General features: G+C 37.1%; 1 protein-coding gene across 3 annotated transcripts in view; it reads right to left on the reverse strand.

The window, feature by feature from the left end:
• Positions 1-14,571, reverse strand: part of LOC135464743 (spermatogenesis-associated serine-rich protein 2-like) — a 42,636-nt gene that overhangs the window by 17,796 nt on the left and 10,269 nt on the right. The window contains exon 1 of one of the 3 annotated variants that reach the window (XM_064742271.1): positions 1,595-1,642. The exons of the other annotated variants lie outside the window; for them this stretch is intronic. The gene's annotated coding sequence lies outside the window, so the exon portion shown is untranslated. Of the gene's footprint in view, positions 1-1,594; positions 1,643-14,571 lie in introns of those variants that run through there. 3 annotated transcript variants of the gene reach the window in all.

Raw genomic sequence — 14,571 nt, forward strand, 5'->3', positions numbered from 1 at the left:
ATGTAACAAACATTTTACATGGATGACGATTGCAGATACACATGTATATGTACTCAGCCATAAGAAGCTGGCCTTGTCTCCAGACTGTAGGAGTGCTGCACATGTATACTTGGTTAATGTCCCCCTCATTATATTAAGCTTGTCTCAGCAGCCACAAACCACATGTCTTAGGCCAGCTGTATGACATCTGATACCCTGTCTATGAGATGTGGCCCAGATAGGGATTTCTGGTTGTGTGGGGTCAGGGTGGGGTCTGTACAGAGCTGTGGGCTAGTGATGGAGCCCTGGGACAAGATGAGGGGGACAGGTCTTTTATAACCACTTATAACCACTGACTTATTAGCCTGGAAAACTAGCTGCACTGAGACATCATATGTACTTGTACACATATCATTTCAGGCAATGGCAACTTATAACGTGGGAACTATAGGCATATGGGGCATGCACTGTTTAATTCTCATCATCATTAAAACAGTGATTCAACAACTTGTACAATTAATGTAAACTGGTCCCAAGATCACAATTTGTTTTTTAAATCACTTTAAAACTGTTTTTGTCTTATGTAACAAGGGCAAAATATTGCTTGACAACATAAATTATGGGTAAGTTATAAACAATTTCAACTAAACTTACGGAGAGAAAGATATCAAATTTAAAGACTGAAATTTTGACTTAAGTCTAAGAACGCTTTGTGATCAAGAGGCCTCATTTTAATATCTCATTTACATATGCAGTTGGGGTTTGGTTCTATAACCATTCACGTCATCCATATCGCCCACCCCCAACGCGAAAACACCCACCCAGCCCACTCAATCCCTTCACTAGATACCCTGGAGCCCTTCCTCTTTTGACGTGAAACTTGGCAGTGACCTACATGTAACCGTATCAATTATGGGAAAACATGACTTTCAAAGTTTCCCATTTTTTACTCTTTTAATAGAGGAAACTGACATATACATGTGCATGTATATGATGTAAGTCTTGAATTCCATTAGAGAGTTTAATACTTTTTAGTATGAACTGTATACTCTGCTTACTGCTTAAAACAAAACGTTTATTACTGCATTTCACCTAAAGTTAAGTATAACATACAAATACAATGTCAGAGGAGGCCTGAAAATGACATTTTGAAGCCATCACTTAAAGTTCTCTCGTTTCAAGAAATTAATCAAAGGTCATAAAAATCGCTTAAATGGCACTATAATAAAGTGAAGGAATCAATCAGAATCAAGCCAGATGTTCCCTTTGAAAAATGTTAAACTTGAATCGCACAACACTGAAGACCTGGCTTAAAACTGAATCAGGGCCTCCGTGGCTCAGCTGGTTAGCGCGCTAGCGCAGCGCAATGACCCAGGAGTCTCTCACCAATGCAGTCGCTGTGAGTTCAAGTCCAGTTCATGCTGGCTTCCTCTCCGGCCGTAAGTGGGAAGGTCTTCTAGCAGCCTGCGGATGGTCGTGGGTTTCCCCCGGGCTTTGCCCGGTTTCCACCCACCATAATGCTGGCCGCCGTCGTATAAATGAAATATTCTTGAGTATGGCGAAAACATCAATCAAATAAATAAATAAATAAATAAAACTGAATCTTGTATCATACCTGTATGTTAAAGTCTTATGAGAGTTTTGAACAACCGATCTACAGAACTCCAGCATGCCAAGGGTCAAAGCACAGTAATGTTGTCACATTTACATTTCACCCACTATTACACAAGTGAAGATCCATGTGTGAGAGGTTATGAGGACTTTGATCCATCACATATTAACATGCCACAGCTTTGACTGACAGGTTTTCACCGTGCCATCTCCAGTGAGCTGAAAGCATAAATCACCAGTGCTGGTGCACTATAAACCACACTATACAAGCATACTTTACAAAGGCAATACATTACAAAAATCGTGAATTACGTGTATATTATATGATAATATTCACGCTGCATATTTTTTTGAACAATATAAATACAGAAAGAAAGCAGAATGACTGTACAGTACATGTACATTGTCATGACTGCACAGTACATATACACTGTCGTGACTGCACAGTACATGTACTTTGTCGTGACTGTACAGTACATGTACTTTGTCATGACTGCACAGCATGTCTACACTGTTATGACTGCACAGTACATATACTTTGTCATGACTGCACAGCACATACTTTTTCATCACTGCACAGTACATATACACTGGCATGACTGCACAGTACATGTACTTTATCATGACTGCACAGTACATATACATTGTCGTGATTGTACAGTACATATACACTGTCGTGACTGTACAGTACATATACACTGTCATGACTGTGCAGTATATGTACTTTGTCATGATTGCACAGTACATATACACTGTCATGACTGTACAGTACATATACACTGTCATGACTGCACAGTACATGTAATTTGTCATGACTGCACAGTACATATACATTGTCATGACTGTACAGTACATGTACACTGTCATGGCTGTACAGTACATATACACTGTCATGCCTGTACAGTGTATGTACTTTGTCATGACTGTACAGTACATATACACTGTTATGACTGTACAGTACAAATACACTGTCATGACTGTACAGTACATATACACTGTCATGACTGTACAGTATATGTACTTTGTCATAACTGCACAGTACATATACACTGTCATGACTGCACAGTACATATACACTGTCATGACTGTACAGTACATATACACTGTCATGACTGCACAGTACATGTACTTTGTCATGACTGCACACTATGTACATGTACATGTATACATGTATTAAAAGCAGAATGAAGCCAGAGGGTATAATACCATATACAGTACAGGAGTCCTAAAGTGCAGTGCCAGCTGATAAAATATCTACTGGTACTTATATAAATTGTGTACATAGTTTCTTCAGATACGCACAAGTTGTTAACAGGTAAATAGTTATACAGATATAATTCAGGCTTACTACACGGAAGTACATGTATACATCTACAGTGACGCCCACTTTGTTATACAAAGGCAAAGTTAACACAGGTATTTTTTTTTTGTTTACCAGTATCTTGACCCTGTGCCAAGTTGTCTGTACAATGTCAAGTACAGGTAGTCGGTATATGTACAGTATTAGGGCGTGGTCCTTTCCATACATGTAGGGGAAGATTTTCCGATTTTCCTTTGTACACATACTGTGCATCTATATGCTGACCCTTACGTTACAGAATGTGAAATACTACAGATCTCCATGCAGGCTGTACTAGATTTTTTTTTTCACAATTTATTCAGTTGTTGTGTAACACCATAGGTACATGTAACATCTAGTAACCATCTGTATCATATTGTACATGGAACACCTGATGTCATATTTTAACACGACACAAGGTGACTACACAACTACACGGGCTGTAATTCTTCAATTCTAAATTATATAAAAAAAAAATTATAATTTTTGTAAAGTCCTAAAATTGCCCAAACTGAAGAAATGGAGTTTTGTCATCTGACAGTTTACAGGTGTTTCGACTCGTTAGCCATGTACTAAGGCGTGTCTGAGAACATAATTCACCTGAAAAGGTGAAGAAAGCCTTGAGGCAATGGCTTTGATCACTAATTACAACAATATCTCACCTACATGTGACCATTGATTTCTCACTGATCAATATTTTCTGGTGTTGTCATTGAACAGTTAAGCCTTGACTGAGAAATAAGTCATGTGCACACAAAACACCTTTACACTGTGCAGCCAACCTGCCAGTGAATTTTACAGTGAAACAACATAAAATTTTGAACAGAAAAGGATATTTTTAGAGGCAAATAAATGTCTTTCTTGGTGCTGAAACTTATAATTTTCCAACAGAATATCATCCTATGTTCCAAACAAACCTCAAAACACCTTTCTAACATCAACAGAACTCTCAGAATGTACTATAGGTACCGTACACATGTACCGTACACATGTACCGTATACATGTACCGTATCATGACAGTTCTTCAGAGCGTTTTTTATTTCAACATATCTTGCGACAGATACATATACATGCAGGTAGATTAAGCCATGGTGATCAGTCCTAGTTACAAATTATATGTAATGTAATAAAGTTTGAACTTGCCCAGGGGGTTATCTATTCAGAGAGGTTATCTCCCGATGTTTTCTCTGTTAAGTTCTGACTTAAACTTATGAATGAAGTACTGTTCTTTGATTCCTCTGGTTTGAGCTTCATACATACATGTATATATATATATATACATGCATACATACATGCACATGTACATGTAAGTGGAAAACTCTGGAGTAGACACCAGTCAAATGATGTACCTGTAAATGATGTACCTGTATTACACCTACAGTTTAGCTTTTCTCAATGGACACATTTTTCCTGATTTATTCATCTTTAAGGGAGACCCTAAAAACTTTTATTATGAAACTCCTTAGCAGAAAACTTTAAGAGTAGGCATTATCACTTAGGTGCAGTCCTGAAAGAGTGATTCTTTTTTAAGACTAGACTTTGTGTGAGATATAATGGTCAAAATGAACAGGGTTTTTTTCCCTCCCATTAACTGTTCATTTTTTGCAATAATTTCAGTAAAATTCTCTTTCGGAGACTGGAGGTGCAAAAGTCATCTTTTCATAAAACCCATGAATTCGATCCCACAAAATCAAGCTTTTCAGTTATACACACTCCTGTGCTTTTCTTACTTTCCACCTGTTACAGAGGATAAAGACCTGCAAACATTTCTATACTGTGTCAATCTGCAATACAGATTCGTCGCTCGACTGAACACCATGAACGTTATTCACATTACAACCACAGTATGACCTTGTTTCTGTTATATCATTCTTAAGCACACCAAAAAACCCAAAACCAACTGTAACATGCACATTACAGACATGAGCTGGTCATCTGTATATGCATGCATGTGCCACAAATCTTACACTCTTAAGACACCTTATACACACATAGATACTCTTACAAAGTAAACATGCACCTGATAAACGTCACATGCAACAACCAAAAGTTCAGATTTGTTCTGTTTATAGAGCATTGTTCTGTACAGACTGACAAAAAACTGCAGATGTATTTATTTCTGACTCGATTCAGGCACATATTAAACATTACTGCTAGAAATAACGAAAGCTCTTCCTGTTTACTGATTATCTGAATCATCATTTTCACAGAGCTATAATTACTGATCTAACTACCCTAATTCCCCAATTCCCATATAAAAGAGCAACTTTCAGTGCAATTTATGCATATTTTTAACTTGATTTTGGAGACAACACTACATTAGTTGGATTGGCCAGATTCAAGGCTTCACAACAATTAAGAATCGTGTTTAATCAGTCAACACAGAATTCTGCCTTTAGGACATCATGTCTGAATAAACACCTCACAAACATGCCCAAAAGGTTGAAGAATTACAGGCCTGTTCACATGTATGTACAGCACAGTAAGATTTTCAGTTCTGAGAAGTCTGAACTACAACAGCCTGGGTAGATGTACACTTGCTTTCACTTTCACTCTGCAATGATCAAGTTTATTCACATACATGTTCAATGTACTCCAGTTGTCTTTCGCATATTAGTTATAAAAGTGGAATTCACTATTACGGCAAACTTCACAAGTGCGATTCTACTGGTTTTAGAAACAAAATAAAATGAAATGATTAAACTGTAGCTAACTAAGTTTAGCTAAATACTCCTTTCATACATTCATGTTTATATGCATGTACCACAAATTTTGTCCATGATTAACTTGCCCATTTTTTCTGATTCTGAGAGTTCTACTGATTTTAGAAAGGTGTTTTGATGTAGGCTTAAAACATGGGATGAAATTCTACTGGATAATTGTACATGTAAGTTTCAGCACCAAAAATAATATTTTTAACATTTATTTACCTCTAAAAATGTCCTTTTCTGGGTGAAATTTTAGGCGATTTAAGGTGTATATTTTGCGCACATACACATACATGTACACTTTGTACGCTGAAAGTATTTTATTTGACCTAAAGTTTGATATATAAACAATCACTTTCAGAAGCCTTAAAAAAAGCCTTAAAGTGAATCTTTCAATGTCAACAATGTCAAGTCTTTCAATCAGAATGCAGCAAAACCGATCACTTAAAACTTGCTAAACTTTAGGGGAAATACAGAATACAGAATACAAGTATGTACATGTATACTGCAATTCTTCAACCTTCTTGTGTGTTTACAAGCTCTTTATTCAAGCCTATTCTGAGGGCATTATTCTGTGCTGACTGATATAATTATACTTTTTGTGAAGCTCTGACATTGACCAATCTCACCAATGTAGTGGCTGTCACCAAAATCAACTTAAGGTGTGCATAAGTTGCCCTTTCAAGCATGAACCAGTCGAGGTATTACAAAAACATGTACAAAGGTTGAAAATTCAAGCCCATGTACCTGTATCAGTATTTACCTACTGATATACATTTCTCATAAACAATCTAATCCACTTATCTTATCACGAATCAGCTGTACAGGTAGAGCCTACTTAACCCTAAAGTCTTTGTGTATGACTTTTACTAAAAATGTAGGCGAGATTTTCAGTACATGCATATATTACTTCTGGACACATATACATGTAGGAACAATCACCACCTGGTTATTGCAATCTGACTCAAGAGGCTAAGGTGCAGTTTAGCCTCAATTGATCAGGCTTAACCAATGAGGTTGCGAGTTCAAACCCAGCTCATGCTAGTCTGGTTTTAGTTTTTTTTCTTATCAGGTACATGTACCTGGCAAACTGTGGTCATTACATGTACAAATACATAACACAAGACATTTTCAGTTTTCCTAAACCCCAAAACGTACTGCCTTCATGTACATTCAAGAAAAAAATTCTTGAGTACCGTATGCAAGTAAACACTAATGTTTATTTATTTATTTAGTTGATTGGTGTTTTACACCGTACTCAAGAATATTTCACAGTAGTCAGCGTTATGGTGGGAGGAAAACCACGCAGAGCCTGGGCGAAACCCACAACCATCCGCAGGTTGCTGTCAGACCTTCCCCCGTATGGCTGAATAGAAAGCCAGCAAGGTAAGCACTAATGAAATAAGTAGCTAACTAAACATGTATGTCCTTTCAATGTAGAAAATTACTTACAATGTCTTCAGAAGCTTGTGTGCACATCCAAATATACTTGTAAGGCTCACTCCTGTTATTTCCTACACACGTCAAGGCACATGTAGAACGCAGGTGACAGCATAACTGTAGCTACATTTATACATTATTCCAAAGCTTCCAGAATTACGTGTAAAAGTTCACGAAATTAGGAGAAACTGCACGTGTGCCATGTATGTATGTACTTGTACACCTATGTGCATTTGATGTAAATTAACTTAATGGCCATATCAGATTTCTTCATCAGTACATACCACAATATCACAGAGAGGATATCAGGGTTCAACAATGAGTCTAAAAATGCCTCTGGGCCATCAAGTGGGAGTGGGACAAGACATGAAATTAATCTCTTTTTTCCAGCTTCAAATATTAAAAACTACATGTATAAACATCAAGCCAAAAACAGACCACAACTTTAAATAAATATTTCAGCGTCTGGCTCTGTCATTAAACTCTTTGTTGGAGTCTAAAAATAAACCTTTAACCTAACCATCAGGCTTTAGAAAAACGTTTAAAAACTTAGTTATGAGAAAAAAACAGAATAGAGGTAAGCTGTAACTTGTCTACGCATTTATGTCACATGTATATCAAGGCTAATTGTATGTGTATGTGTCTAACCATATGTAGTGGTACAGGTACACGTGAGCTGGAGTATATATGATAGCCTAATTCCTCAACATTTTTACATGTAAAAGAGCAACTTTCAGCACCATTTATACACATTTAAAATATGAGTTTTGAGACAAAACTATAAGGGTTGGGTTGGCCAATTTCAGGGCTTCACAAAAATTATAATTTCATCAATCAGAATATAGTTAAATAAACACCTCGAAAATTGTTAAAAGTGTTGAAGAATTACAGTAAAGCTAATTGCCACAGGTACAAATATCTCTGAATTGAACAGAAACAAAAGCACTTCCAGTCAGTCAGTCAGTCAGTCAGTCAGATCCATGAAATCTGTACAAACAGAACATTTACAAAATTCATGATCATGTGTCTTACATCACACATGTAAACTGGTATCCACAGCCAAGCATTCATTTACATGTACTTACACTGTCTATAGCATCATGTTTCAACCTTTTTAACCGCCTCTGTGATCAGTATTTTTAAACATTGTGAGAGAACTATGAGGTGTAGCGAAACAATTTGCACAGTTTTATCAAACTTGCATCTTTAGCGACACAATAAAAATTCTATGCAAAAATTCCACTGAAAAAAATGCTTTACAGGTTGAAACGGTAGAAGACTTAGATGTACAGTACTAGACTATCCCTAGCTTAACATTGAAAATAAAAGCGATGTACATCTATTTCAAAAATGATCCGATGTACTTAAAATGGATATATATATAATATATTTATTTATTTACTTATTTAGTGTTTTATGCCATACTGAAGAATATTTCTTAAATCAGGGCAGCCAAAATTAAGGTGAGATGAAAGCGGGCTGGGGGAAAACCACGACCATCTGCAGGTTGCTGGCAGACCTTCCCACCACATGCAGATAGGTATAAGGAACTATTTATTTATTTCTCACTTTATTTCATTGGTGTTTTACGCCCTACTCAGGAATATTTCACTTACATGTATATGACAGTGGCCTGCATTATGGTGCGAGGAAATCGAGCAGAGCCTCAGGGGAAACCCAAGACCATCCGTATGTTGCTGGCAGACCTTTCTATGCACGGCCAGAGAGGAAGTCAACATGTCTATTAAGGATCTATGGCAGATTCATGAACGTATAAGTTTATCAGGGAACAGAAAGAGACATTTTGCTTTTCTTCGTCATATTTTACACACGAAGGAGTGACCTATATTTTCCACACAAATACACAATAATGTACACAAAGACCAAATAATGTACATAAATACACAATAATGTACACATAGAGGTTTCATGCTGTATTCCACAACATTTCACTTATACGAGGGTGGCCAGTATTATGGTGCGAGTCAACCGGGCAGAGCCCACGAGCATCCGCAGGTTGCTGGAAGACCTTTCCATGTACGGCTGGAGAAGAAATCAGCATGAGGTGGACTGGAACTCACAGTCATTGCGCCATGCTGGTGCGCTATTACCCACTCAGCCATGAAGGCCCCTGGATTTCTCAGAAAAATTCTTAAAATTACCTTAGCATATACAAGTATGTGAGGAATATTTGCTAAGTTACATATATGTATATGTAGCTCCGAATTCCACGAAGTTTTTGAGAAACCATGTGGTGTTCAGGGTTGAGAGTTACATACATAGAGAGCAAAAACTGTTCTGATGAATACTATCTGATGCCCATGCAAATGTTCATAGTACACTTAATCTGTGAGAAACATGCATGCAATGTGTTAATTGCCAGCAGAGCCAGCTCCAGGAGCTCAATTTCTGAACGGTCCCAGGGTTACAGTAGGAAAATCACAGCAGTGACAAAACCATATTTCACTGTAATAATTAACAGTGTGAGCATTCAGATAGGTTTGAGGTTTACAGTATTAGAAAAAGTCCTGTTTTTTTTCCCTTATTATTTCCTCAAGTATAGTGTAAGTGGAAATGAAAAAATCTGGTTTTCATCAATGTACTCATGAGAAAATGAAACCTGACACATTCTGTAAAATATTGCGTATATACCTATTTACGCATACAAAACACAGTGTAGAATACAAGCCTGTATGCATAAATGTATACATGCAAACACAATGTAGAGTACAAGCCTATATGCATAAATGTATACATACAAACACAATGTAGAGTACAATTTATTTATTTATTTATTTGATTGATGTTTTACGCCGTACTCAAGAATATTTCACTTATATGACAGCGGCCAGCATTATGGTGGGAGGAAACCGGGCAGAGCCCGATGGAAACCCACGACCATCCGCAGGTTGCTGGCAGACCTTCCCACATACGGCCGGAGAGGAAGAACTCATAGCGACCGCATTGGTGAGAGGTTCCTGTGTCATTACGCTGTGCTGGCGCGCTAACCAACTGAGCCATGGAAGCCCCATGTAGAGTACAAGCCTATATGCATAAATGTATGCATACAAACACACGGTAGAGTACAAGCCTATATCCATAAATGTGTACATACAAACACACGGTAGAGTACAAGCCCGTATGCATAAATGTATGCAGGCTTGTACTCTACCGTGTGTATGCATACAAACACACGGTAGAGTACAAGCCTGTATGCATAAATGTGTATATACAAACACAACTTCAACTTCTCTCGTACAAAAAGCTTACCGTCTAACAGTGAAGAGGGAAATTTCCAAAAGTTCTTTATCGGCGGATGGTAAAAACCAACACATATGCATCATGTCAGAGCAATTTTAAGACAAGTATCTTACTAATGGTGCAGCCATGGCCCGCCCTCTTATACCACACTCTAAGACATGTACTATATACCATGTGCATAAACATCTATAACTCACTGTAATACGCTTTATTTCAACAAAACGGTCAAATATGTGTCCCCAAAATTTTTGTAAGAAGTTCTTGTTGTTGCAATCTGCTCATCTGTAGATGTACATTTAAATTCCAAAATATTCAAAGAAAAACACTTTCAGATGCTTTGCTTTCTGAGGTTAGATTATCATGAAAACTATGATTCACAGTACTCTAACGGGGAAGAGGTATAGTTTTTAATCCCGTCAGGTGGTACTAGTGTGAAGCAGGACTTCAAGCCATTGTTACGTCCCAAATGGATTTTAGCATAACGTCTACACTCTTACAACGTATCAGTTTCTTTTGTAAAGTCATACTGTCTTTGAATGGGAGATTCAAGGACGAGCTACAAAGACGATCCAAATGACAGTAGAACGCAACATTTTCCTCAGTGACGTTGCAGTGCGTGTGTACTTCATAAATGTTTTATGAGCATATACACCAATAATTGTGACGTAATAAAGGAAAGAACAAATGCATTCACAGGTTTGGACGTTTTGATGCAGACTGGAAGGAGTTTTACGAGTTTCCCATTGACGTCATCATGATGAGCTGGGAAAAAGAACATTTGACGTCCACAAAATGACATCAAGGTCCTGCTGTTGGGCGTTTGACAGGTCCTCATTTGACTTGCCATCACCCAGCATCAAACTGTGTCCATTCCTGTATTGATACATAATGTATACGTGTGCATGTCACATGGTGTCATTAGGTGTGTGTACATATACTGTGTATTCTTGTAGCAGGGCGAGTCAATGCTGCCACCACTGAAGTATCATGCTGAAGACACCAGACATGACACACCACTCAGTCACCTTACAGTGACACCAGGCCGACCAGCCCGGTTTTCTTGCCCTAACCTCTGAGTGCCGTCAAATAGACAGATATTGTCATATTTTAACAAAAAAGACAAGAAAAAAAGAATAACCAATGAAAGTAGCATCAAAAATATCATTTCCACCTCTTATTCAAACAATATTTATGCTATTCGACCTTCACTGTGCAATATCCTTGATGTACTCACTAGATATGTTGCAGTCATTCCATGCATTATACATGTACATACATGCAGTGTACACAGATGTAGTCAACAGCTTCTAATGAACTGCATGCATACCTACAATAGGTATTGATTAATCTTAGAATGTCATGTGTATAACATCACATTAGGAATACAAGAGCATTTTGATGTATATTGTACACTATGCTAAACTCACACATGTTTGTGTATTATCATGATCTGTGAGAGTTTCATGGTCACATGAAGGCTATTTTTCATACCCATTCTGGGTGCCTAAATTAGACTTCAAAAATGCAAAGAAATCATTAATTAAGAAGACGTACAATGTACATGTAGAAGTTTTAAGAATGTGTCTATTTCAAATAAATCGATGTTGAAAATGTGTGATTTAATTTTATATTGTATTCAATAATATCCTTGTTATTAATAAGTTAAACATAATTATGGGAATCGAAAATGGTGCCCAAATTAAAAAGCTGTGCTTAACCCTACTTTTACTCAATGAATCACTCTGTCATTCGAGTCATGGGTGAATTTTTGTCACAAATTCTCTGTGTATGGGGGAGTGGGGGGGGGGGGGAGGAGTAGCAAGAACAATGCTTGAATGTGCATGCAACCTACTGATGAAGACTTAGGTCCAGTCCCTTAATATGCCAATCTCCCTATTAAAATCTAAATTTCTCGATTAAAATTTTAATGAGGATTTAATGATGTTGCAAAACACCTACAGTGAAAACACTTTCACTCAGCACGATTAAACTATCATCAAGGCAAAATCTGTACCAGAAGAAATGGAATCAGAAATGGAATCAAGACTTTCTTTACAGACACATTCCACAGTGATCATAGCTGTACCCACATACATGCAAACCATGTATCATATTAGTTCATGACTTGGTGTAATTCTATACCCTGTCAAAAAGCCATACTTCATAAAGTATGTCAGCTTCTTCCAGCACTGGTACTTAAGTCTGCATGTGAACTGGGTTAAGTCTTGGTTTAATATTGAATGACCTGACAATCCCACAACTCACTGTACAACATATATGTTTATATATTCTGCACACAGTGTACAGAAATAGTACATTTTAAGTCTTTTAATCATTCAGCTTTTAGACCTACATTGTACATGTTTGTGTGCATCCATGTGTACATGTGACCAAAGCAAGGAAGTACGAAAATGAAAATTTAATACATCCCACGAGAATTTATCAGGGTTAAGAAGTTCAAGGATACTCACGCTGTATCTCAATTCTTAAGTTCAGGTTACCTTATCAATTATGTACATATATGTGCATATCAACAATTATGTTGGCAAAGAAATACATGAAGTCTAGATATATTATACATGTCCTGACAATTCCCCGTTAAAGTTCATTTTTTGAGGTAAATGAATTTTCTTGTCTAAGCCTACCTTCTAACTTTGAAACAAACCACAAAAAATTCTTCTGAGATCAACCAAGCTCTCAGAATCAGGAAAAATAAGTATCTATAGCGGTATGCAAAACTTAAGGTCAATCACATGTACAGTAATGTTTGACTCGACATTTTTCTCTTACTTGCAGAAGCACACCTTTTAATTGTTCTCCTCCAACTGTGTCTCGCTTCGTCAATATTACTTTACCTCAAGAAAAGTGATTAGATGACAAAATTTCCAACAGAATTTAAAACATAGGTCAAATGATGATTTTACAGTAGACAACAGTTGACCTAAACAGCTGCCAGACCTGCCCACATACGGCCAGAGAGGCACCACACTGGCACGCTAACTACGGACGCCACGTAGACCCCAATATATCATATTAATGCAGTTCAAAACATGATGTTGTGTCACTCGAACTCATTTTAGAGGAAGAAACTTCTTTCAAAATCCAATAAGAATGTTTTAGTGTTGGTCAGGTTACGCCCACCAAAGGTATTAAGATGCATGCACACGCAAACTATCTTATGAGATAAATATCCACGGATGTGACCCATTCACTTACAAGTGTATACATAGAATGCTAGCATCCAGTGAATAAGCAAATACACATATACATGTATGTGTGCAATATGCCAATTGTGGTGAACAAACATATACACATGTACATGTATGTGTACAATGTTCCAGTTGTGGTGAATAAACATATACACATGTACATGTATGTGTACAATGTTCCAGTTGTGGTGAATAAACATATACACATGTACATGTATGTGTACAATGTGCCAATTATGGTGAATAAACAAATACACATGTACATGTATGTGTACAATGTGCCAATTATGGTGAATAAACATATACACATATACATGTATGTGTACAATGTGCCAATTATGGTGAATAAACAAATACACATGTACATGTATGTGTACAATGTGCCAATTGTGGTGAATAAACAAATACACATGTACATGTATGTGTACAATGTGCCAATTGTGGTGAATAAACAAATACACATGTACATGTATGTGTACAATGTGCCAATTATGGTGAATAAACAAATACACATGTACATGTATGTGTACAATGTGCCAATTGTGGTGAATAAACAAATACACATGTACATGTATGTGAACAATGTACCAGTTGTTGTGAATAAAAGCGCTGCAGCATGTCTCTCACGGAGCATGAGTCAGACTTCTGTCACAGTGTTTCTTGTAGCGTTTTCAGTCAATTGAAAAGCCAAAATCTACATGTAAACTACAGGCATTGTGGAGTTTGTACATACAATGTCCACTTTAACAGATGTATTAAAATGAGCCAACTTTGCATTAGGAGACTTTCCAGGCAGCAAGATGTACAAGCTTTTATAGTAGTACATGTTTTACTCAGGTAAAAGACACACAGCACAAGTTAAAGTTAACACAAGGTCTTCCAGTACTCTGGAAATCAAAAAAAAAAAATCACTTCTTTGTTAACACAGATGATATTATTATAACTTCAGGACATGTGAAAGACTCATGTATTCACTGTATCATATCATCATTTGGCTATAATGGCCGACAACGGGCTTGGGTA

The sequence above is a fragment of the Liolophura sinensis genome, chromosome 4, assembly GCF_032854445.1.
Source record: "Liolophura sinensis isolate JHLJ2023 chromosome 4, CUHK_Ljap_v2, whole genome shotgun sequence".
NCBI classification, from domain to species: domain Eukaryota; kingdom Metazoa; phylum Mollusca; class Polyplacophora; order Chitonida; family Chitonidae; genus Liolophura; species Liolophura sinensis.